Raw genomic sequence first — 9,313 nt, forward strand, 5'->3', positions numbered from 1 at the left:
CTGGAGGTGCCATTTATTAAGTTAACACTGTTTCCCTTATTACACTCCTGCCTTACCTCCCCAACTTGTCACCTGTGTTCACTGCTCACTAGGCTGGGTTGCTTTTCAAAACTGATGCTCAATGTGAAAGCGGCAGCTCTTCTGAGGTGGTGCTGAATAACCACCAAGTGACTGAGGTGGCTATCGTGGGAAGGCTGCCCATCTGTAGACGTGGTCCCATGAAGGTTAGACAGAAACAAATGAAAACAGAATCCTTACTCATTTATTTATTCAACAAGTATTGGGATATATGGCAAGAACTCGGCTGATTGCTACAGGAATGGTGAAGAAGACTTTTTATCAGGGTGAGGGAGATCTTTCCCAATCCTTTAAAGCAGGAGGATCACTTGGGGCTAAGAAGGAAATAAGTCAAAGCTTTTCTCAAACGCTGTCAGTTTGTGGGAAGGAAGTCAGATCTCAGAGTGTCACAGAGAAGAAGACCTATCTTCTGTCCCTGTGGAATTATTGGCTTACCCAGAAATGAAGTGGTTTTTGCTGGGTTACCAGTGGTAAGAGGCCTCAGAGCAGAAAGCCTGCCCATGACTGAGCAAGCCACCCACATATTCCTGACCTGGACTAGGGCATATTCCTGTCCCTTATCAGTTTGACTGGGCGACTAGTTCACAGGGACCAGGGGATAGGAGCCTGCTAGGATCAGCTTAGGACTTGGTTTGTTAGCCCTTAGGGTGAGAAAGCATTAGTGATGAAGGAAGGCAGCCCCTTTCAGGTTGGCTGGATTTGGGCACTGGTGGACAGTCCTTAAGAGAGAAAGCTTCAGTGATGAGATCACTGTATTGGAGAAGGCTAGGTTTTGTGTAATCATGGCATTGAAGGTTTGTTTTTTGCTTTGGTTTGACTGTGCCACTTGACACAAGGAATCTGAGTTTCCTTACCAAGACTGAACCCGTGCCCATTGCAGCGGAAGCGTGGAGTCTTAACCACTGGACCATCAGGAAGTCCCAGCACTGGAGATAACCATAGATTCATGAGAGTCGGATGTTTGTTTTTATTGGGACTTTCTTATTCCAGGATGTTTATCATTCTTTGTGAACTAGAGCTATAAGGAAACCCTTCTCATGGGATGCATTTGGAAAGAATTCTGAAGAGAATTATCTCTTTTTCAACGCTGAAAATCAAGATAGTATGGTTTCCCATGACTGATGGCATTTTATTTTTTGAGTGAAAAGAAGGGCATGTTTCCCCTTTACGTCTCCATTTTCTTTCTTGTACTTAACTGCTGCCCAGAGAGTCAGCTGTGGAAGATTATATGAGGATAGCCTTTGACTGGTATTGGAAATAGTTTTCTATGCTCTGAAGTTTATATAGTTTTAAAAAATATGACCATCAAACACAACTAAAGTAAGTTAATTCTGGAATGGTTATTTGGAATTCAGCATTGATATTTTTTTCCAGAGCAACTGTCTTACAAGCATTAGTTTGAGCGATTAATTACCAATAATGGGAATATGACAGAAATAACATACTTTTCCCTCTCCAGCTATAAAAATAATGTTCTCAAACCTGCCATAGGGCAGTTCATAATTGAGTACATTAATGTCTTAGGGGGGAAAATAACACTATGAAAACTGTATTTTATGCTCATGGAAAGCAAATGTCTGTATTTTTTCAAACACTAAAGAATTCATTGCTAGCACATAGTAAATGCTCAGTAAATGTTTATTTGTTGAGTTAATATATTTTAATCAAACTCTGCTTACCAAAAACTTTAGGAACTTCATGACATTTAGAGTGATATTTATATGCTACTGTCTTTGGAGTCTTGACTGGAGGTTAGAGAGGAAAGGGAGAGTTTTCTTGAGGAAGAAGTCAGAAAACCTTAATGGTGAAAGATGTCTCAGTTGTTAGAAAGATTTTCTAAAATGGAATGGACAAACCGAGGTTTTAATCCTCAGGCTAAGAGAATCTGGTACCATTTTTACTTCCTGGAGAAGCAGAAAGAAAAGGAACTCATCTGCTTTACCCCCATCCCATATTCTCACACATGCAGATATTTACTCCTGACTTTGTGTCAGTTGCTGGCCCACCATGTGTCAAGTCACTCCAGCTTGGCCTCAAGCTAGCTTCTTCCTCAGTCTTCCCTCATCATATCCAATCAACCACCATATCCAGTTGACTTACAACTAAACTAGGAAGCCACCCCCACTGATAGTGCTTTATCCAAGCTCCCTGATTTATTTCCTAGGCTTTTTTCCCATTTTCCCAACCAGTCTTGCAGTTTCTTGTATGACTGGGCCATCTTTCACGTGTCTTCTGGATGGTCTTTGCAAGACACAACTGTGGCAGCTCTGTGGTTCTCTCTCTGAATATAGTGTTAGCCTCCAGGGATAGCTGAGTCTCCTCATCTGGCCCGTGCCTGCTTCATCATTTCAGAGGGCATTCCTTGCATGTTCTATTCCATAGTGCAAATTCCTGTGACTCATCATCATTGGACTCTAGTTTGGCATTTTTGCACATTCTCTTCCTATCACCTGCTTCCCTTCCCTGCTTCTGCTTGCTTGGGAGGCTCTCACTTGTCACTTGTGAATGTACTCAGGCAACAACTCTTCAAAGCTGTCCCCGATGTCACATGTTTTGTATTTCTGTATTTTTTTACTTCATCATTTTATGTAACAGGTTATAATGGCTGATAGCTCAGTTGGTAAAGAATCCACCTGCAATGCAGGAGACCCTGGGTCAATTCCTGAGTCAGGAAGATCTGCTGGAGAAGGGATAGACTATCCACTCCAGTATTCTTGGGCTTCCCTTGTGGCTCAGCTGGCAAAGAATCTGCCTGCAATGTGGGAGACCTGGTTTGATTCCTGGGTTAGGAAAGGCTGGAGAAGGGAAAGGCCCGCTCCAATATTCTGGCCTGGAGAATTCCACGGGTTGTATAATCCATGGGTCGCAAAGAGTGGGACAGGGAAGCTGTGGGGCAGCCTATGTCCTACCCAAGCCTGGTCCTTTATCTGGCCCCACAGTCCCAAAATCTTCATTCTACTCAACTCTTATATCATTGCACAAAAACCTTCCTGGTGGCCTGGTTGACCAACTAGAGTTTCTTAGGTATAGAAGAAGTCCAGAGGCAACCCTTGAAATCTAAGGAAAATATAGAAATGCTATTTAGAGGACTTCCCTGATAGCTCAGTTGGTAAAGAATCCACCTGCAATGCAGGAGACCCCAGTTCAATTCCTGGGTCAGGAAGATCCACTGGAGAAGGGATAGGCTACCCACCCCAGTATTCTTGGGCTTCCCTTGTGGCTCAGCTGGCAAAGACTCTACCTGCAGTGCAAGAGACTTGCATTCGATTCTTGGGTTGGGAAGATCCCCTGGAGAAGGGGTTGGCTACCCACTTCAATATTCTGGCCTGGAGAATTCCATGGACTGGACAGTCCATGGGGTTGCAAAGAGTCAGACACGACTGAGCGACTTTCACTTCAGTTTATAATGGCTAGTTTACAAATCTCTCTTCCCACTGTCAGCTCCATCAGGGCAGGAGCCATGTGAAATTTATTCATCTTTGTATCCACAGTCTCTGGCCTTTAGTAGGTGCTCAGTAAATACCTGTTGAGCTCAGCTAAAATTGAGTCAAACAATTCTCCATGCCCAAATGCAGGTTGTGACTTAAGTCCACAGTTACTAGCAGAAAGGTACAGTGAATACAAGAGTATGTCATGAAGTGTTTGCCAGAAGTAAGAATTCTGAACCTTCCCCCAAGGTTCAGAGTGTGTGGTCCACTCTGATACAGAGAGGATCTTGTAAGCAAAAGTAATATGTAGCAAAAAAATTTGGGGGGGAGGTTCTGTTACAAATTAGGCATTTAAATGTCCCATTATAGTTTAACAAAGTGTTTCCAGATATATTGCTGTCATGGTCAACAGGAAGAGAAAAATGCATGCAGGTGTAGAAGCACAGCTGTGTGAACTGGAATGTCCTTGCGGTAAGAGAGACAAGCTGAGCAGTGATGCTGGCTTGGCAGGAGAGTAGTTGAGCTTGAGAACCCGAATATGGAAGACCTTCCTGAACTCATGGCTTTTCTTGGGGCTCTGGAATGATGAAGAATTAGAATGTGTTGCTTATATTCAGTGAATCAAAATGTAATTTGTGACTTTAGAAGAACATGAGATGAGGCCACATGAGATCCACAAAATGAGAGAGGAAGACAGAAGGATGGTTGAACTTGCCTGAGGTAACACAGCTATTCTCAGGTGAAATTGAAATTCCAGTATCCTTGCTTTTCCCTCTGATTTCTCTTTATTGTACTTCTGCTCCATGATGCCTCTTTCCTTGTGTCTGTTATGCCCTAATTCTGAGAATGGGAAAAGCTCACTTTAGATCAAGAAGATTTTTGGCCTATAGAATAAGACCTTATTGCATGTAAGTGAGGCAGAGAAATAAGTTGATTCTGCATTTTAACCCCATCTTTTCCCCTACATAATGCAGAAATCTGGTCTTGACCCCTAGTAGCTCTAGTTTCACTTTCTTGCAGCTGCTGGCTAGAGCAGGGCTAAGGTCATCTTAGTTCAGTGGGATTTTTTGGTGTCCATTCCTCCAATCCATTTTCCACCTCTCACTGAAGAAGCTCATCACAAATTGCAGTTAAGCCCCAGATTCCTGTTTCTAGTAACCTGCTCTGCCTGGGGCACCCCACTGCAGGGTTAGTTTCCACCCAGCAGAGCCTTTTGATAGAGATTCTTTGAAGTCTAAAAGGGAAAAAATATGTAGGCTTAGGATCTCTGGCATGTGGAATGTTAGGGCTATGGAGGAAGAAGATGGTATCTGATTCAAAAGAATTGCTGAGGCTGAGACACTGGGTAAAAAGAAAGGCAAGCCCAACGTTGTTCTCTGGCCTGTCAGCTAACAGTTCTACAAAGGGTCCTCTTTTAGCTGAAGATAGTGATGGTTTCAGTCTGGCATTTCCACTCCTGCTTTCAGCATCATAAATGGACTCCATTTTGTGAAAATGGTCCATCTGGGAATTTTTTTAAGTTTATTTATTTTAATTGGAGGCTAATTACTTTACAATATTGTCCATCTGGAAATTTGAGCAGATAACTTTGTTGCATCTCATTCACTTAAATGCTTCCTGAAAGCCTACTACTGGGCACTAGGGATATGATGGTAAGAAGTGTTAGTCACTCAGTCGGGTCGGACTCTTTGTGACCCCATGAACTGTAGCCTGCCGATGGTATTCTCTGTCAATGGTATTCTCCAGGGAAGAATACTGGAGTGGGTTGCCATTCCCCTTCCAGGGAATCTTCCTGACACGGGAATCTAACCTGGGTGACAGCCCTATTTTCCTGAGCTTGCAGATCATTGGAAATGCCTGGAAGTGGGTCAGGTGCCCTGCTGCCAGTGGCTTCATTCCTGGAATATGCAAATACTGCCTGAATGAAGATCAGCAAGATCTAAAGTTTCTCAGAAGAGGGGCAGGGGTGCTACCTTGAAGGCAGGAAAGTCCTGTAAGTCATTGCAGTCAATGGGGCTTGAAGCTGGGATTTGGGGAGCATGGTAATGTTCTGCAAACATTATTGACCATTTTTAAGTACCAGAAATTCTTGGTAAATTACACGGATTAACTTCATTTAATCCTGACAGCAACACTATGAAATTTGGTATGTTTGAAATTAATATCTTTATAAGTGAGGGAAGTGGCACAGAGGGCTAACTTGACCAGGTTCACAAAGAGAGAACCTGGGACTTCAAGGCAAAGCAGAGCTCTTGTCTTGGCCAATTGTTGATCAAACAGCCGGAAGCAGTAGGGTGTTTTTGGTTCCTATGAGGAGACCAATTATCTTACAGTTGAGAACGTGTAGCAGGAAGGTTGAAGCCAGGTTTAGGGAAACTTTCAGAAAACCATCAAAGGATAATGACCTGAAACAGAATTTTGGGGAAGATAAACGTGGTCCGATTGCTGGGTAAATTAACCTGGGGTAAGAGTTCCCGGGAACGACCCCGACTCTCACTTGACTTCAGCATCCTTATTCGGGGAAGAGGTATACTGAGGTGCGTTTGCGACTGTTTTGGGGCGGGGGAAGAAGCCCGGCGGCTTGCCAGGGAGGAGACGGCTGCATTTGCTGGTGCGGCGCGTACTGTTGCCGTCAGGCTGGGCTGGAGCGCGGGAGGACCTGCGGGCTGCCTGGGAACCCGCAGACGCGAGAGGGCGGAGAAGCGCGGCGGGCGGTGCCTCGCGGTTCGCTTGGTGAGCAGACTTGGCCGTCCCCGGCTGCGGCTGGTCCCGGGAGTTGAGCTGGCCTCAACGCCTCTTCTTTCCGGAAGAGCCAGGCCTTTGGAGCACAGGCCTGGGGGTTGGGACCGGCTCCCTTGGAGAGGGAGGGAGGAAGGCTGTACCAGAGCCCTGGTCTGGGAGGCCCGGTTCCATTTATTTGTACTTGAGTGAGCGAACTTGTGGGTTACTTCCGTTTTTTGTGTCCTAGAAACAAATACTATCCCTCGTTTTGCCACTTCACAAAGTTGTGCGGGTTGAATAAGTGAATGTGCAAGTTATCGCTTTCCTTTCATTAAGTTTTTATTACTAATAGCAACAGGGTAGGTGCTGTGTGAAGACATCCAGACTCAACAGTTTAACATCTGCTGCTGCTGCTGCTAAGTCGCTTCAGTCATGTCCGACTCTGTGCGACCCCATAGACGGAAGCCCACCAGGCTCCCCCGTCCCTGGGATTCTCCAGGCAAGAACACTGGAGTGGGTTGCCATTTCCTTCTCCAATGCATGAAAGTGAAAAGTGAAAAGGAACTCGCTCAGTCGTGTCCGACTGTTAGCGACCCCATGGACTACCAGCCCACCAGGCTCCTCCGTCCATGGGATTTTCCAGGCAAGAGTACTGGAGTGGGGTGCCATTGCCGTACTACGTATTGTATGCTTATCAGCCGGTATTATTCTAAATACGTTCCATGCATTAATTCATTTATACATCATCACAACCCTATGAAAGTAATTATCAGCTCCATTTAACATTTGTTAAGAATGGAACACAGAAAACGTAAAGTAACTTACCCAGTACCACTTGTTGGCTAATAGCTGATGGAACGTGGATTCAAACCCAAGAGACTGCCAGTTTGAGCTCATGTTATATACTTGTCTTCAAAGTTTAGTGGAGGGAGATGGAATGTAATCAGTGTTAAACACAGAATGGAAAGTACTATCGTAGATAATTTGTGACATTCTTTTAGAATGTTGAGAAAGTGCCTTGGAAAGGTGAAGAAAACTTTTCTAGAGGAAGAAATGTGGTTCATACTTGACCTGAATATTAAAATTGTTTAGAGGTGTGAATTAATCTGATTAGAAATTTGAAGGTAATTAACTTGTTCGGTGTCAAGAGGTGCTAGTGGATTGGGACAGATTAGACTGGTAACCCTGTCACTGTCTTTTGATACAATATTCTTTCCTTTTTCTTCATAGGGGTTCCTAAACCCTTTCCTCTTAGGAGGTCCCTAACATCTTCCAATAGGCTCCCTGTCTTTTGTTGGAGATTCTGCTTCACACTAAGACTGTCTTATTTTCCTGAAATTCATCAGCCTCTGATTGTGAGACTGAGGTGTTGTCCTGTTGTTCACTTTGTAAGGCAAGTGCAGAGAAAAAGAAGCGAGCCGGGCAGTCAGGCAAGAAAAAGAGATTTATTAGAGGGAAAAGAGAGGATGACTGGCTCTTCAGGAGAACCAGCATTCTCCCTTTCTGATGGAGTCCTTCTTATACTCCACCAGTGAAAAATTCTCTGAAGGGATGGTCATGTAGCCAGAGGTCTGGAATCTGGTGGTCTCGCAGCTTTGAGAAGATAGACACTAGTGAGATAACAGGATGCCATTTGGGCAATTTGGTCAGTCTCACAGATCACCTGATTTATTATCTGTTTTCTAGGTTGACATAACGAGCTATCTTATCAATGAGACCCCATGTGGGCCCTATCACACTTAGCCTATTTATTTATTTTGGCCATGCCAGGCAGAATGCAGGATCTTTGTTCCCTGAGCAGGAATCAGACCCATGCTCCCTGCTATGGAAGCCCAGAGTCTTAACCACTGGACTACCAGGGAAGTCCCTCAGCTTATTCTTAACAAGAAACCATCTCACTGCTTAACAAATAGTGGCTGCTCACTTAGTACTTTTCATATAAATGAATAACCAGCTTCAATCAAAGAGGGAGTGAAAGGGCTTGATTTGAGATTTTTGCTTTTTCCCCATCTATCTTTGGAGTCAAAGGATCACAAAATGTTGGTACTAGAGGAAGCTTTAAATATTATTTTTTCACAGATTAAAAAAAAAAAAGAAATCACAATTGAAGTAGAGTGACTTGCTTCAGGTTACCGAATGAGATAGTGGAAGAGCAGAGACTAGAACCCAGACATTTTGATTCAGTCTAGTGCTTGTCTCATTGCCTTTCACTATTGCCCCACAGTCTTTGATTTTTGAAATCAGTGGCTTCTCCATTAGGTTTGGAGTGTGTGTATGGTTGGGGGGGTGTTGGTGGGCTCCAATCTTATTCCTGGTGGAGAAATTTTACCCCAGGATGCTTGGTCCTTAAGAGCACCAGCCCTCTTTCTTTGTGCATCGTCACCTCTCCCTGACTTTTCGTCATTAGTGATACTCTCCCAGGAGAACGACATGCTTTCATTTAGACTTAAAATAGTCATTTGGGTATGGATGGGCTATCCCTGAATTCCCCTGAATCTAGAGTATGAAGGAAGTAAAGTAAACTGACAGTTTATGGGTAGTCTTTCTCTTCCCTCTGCACCTCAGATTCCTACTCTTCCTCATGGGAAGTGTGTCCAGGAGACCGGTGTTGCTTGTGTTCCTAACAACTTGTCTCTGGGCAAGTGAAATCTAACTAGAGCCCCAGATGGGTTGTTATGGGAGTGTTATGGGCCACCATTAAGCAGACTTAAGGTGGCAACCACCAAGTGACCACTGAACCTAGACCTTGCAGACTGAACACAGAACTCTCCAGAAATGGGGCTATCTTACTCAAATCAGAAAGTGGCTTGCTGTGAAAGAAGGCTCTGGGGTAATTGGTTACAGGATAGATCAGAGTGTGCAGTAATTTCTTATCATGGATACTTAAACCAAAGTCAGGTGGAACGCCCTGAAACCACTCACTGAACTGCTAAGTATGATGGTCTAATCGTGTAGTGGTCAGAAACTGATAGTAAGGACATCCCTGGTTGGTCCAGTGGCTAAGACACTTCGTTCCCAATGCAGGAGGCCCAGGTTCCATCCCTGGTCAAGGAAGTAGATCCCACATAGTGCAACTAAGAGTTTCC

The sequence above is a fragment of the Capricornis sumatraensis genome, chromosome 10 (genome assembly GCF_032405125.1).
Source record: "Capricornis sumatraensis isolate serow.1 chromosome 10, serow.2, whole genome shotgun sequence".
In the NCBI taxonomy this organism is placed as follows: Eukaryota; Metazoa; Chordata; class Mammalia; order Artiodactyla; family Bovidae; genus Capricornis; species Capricornis sumatraensis.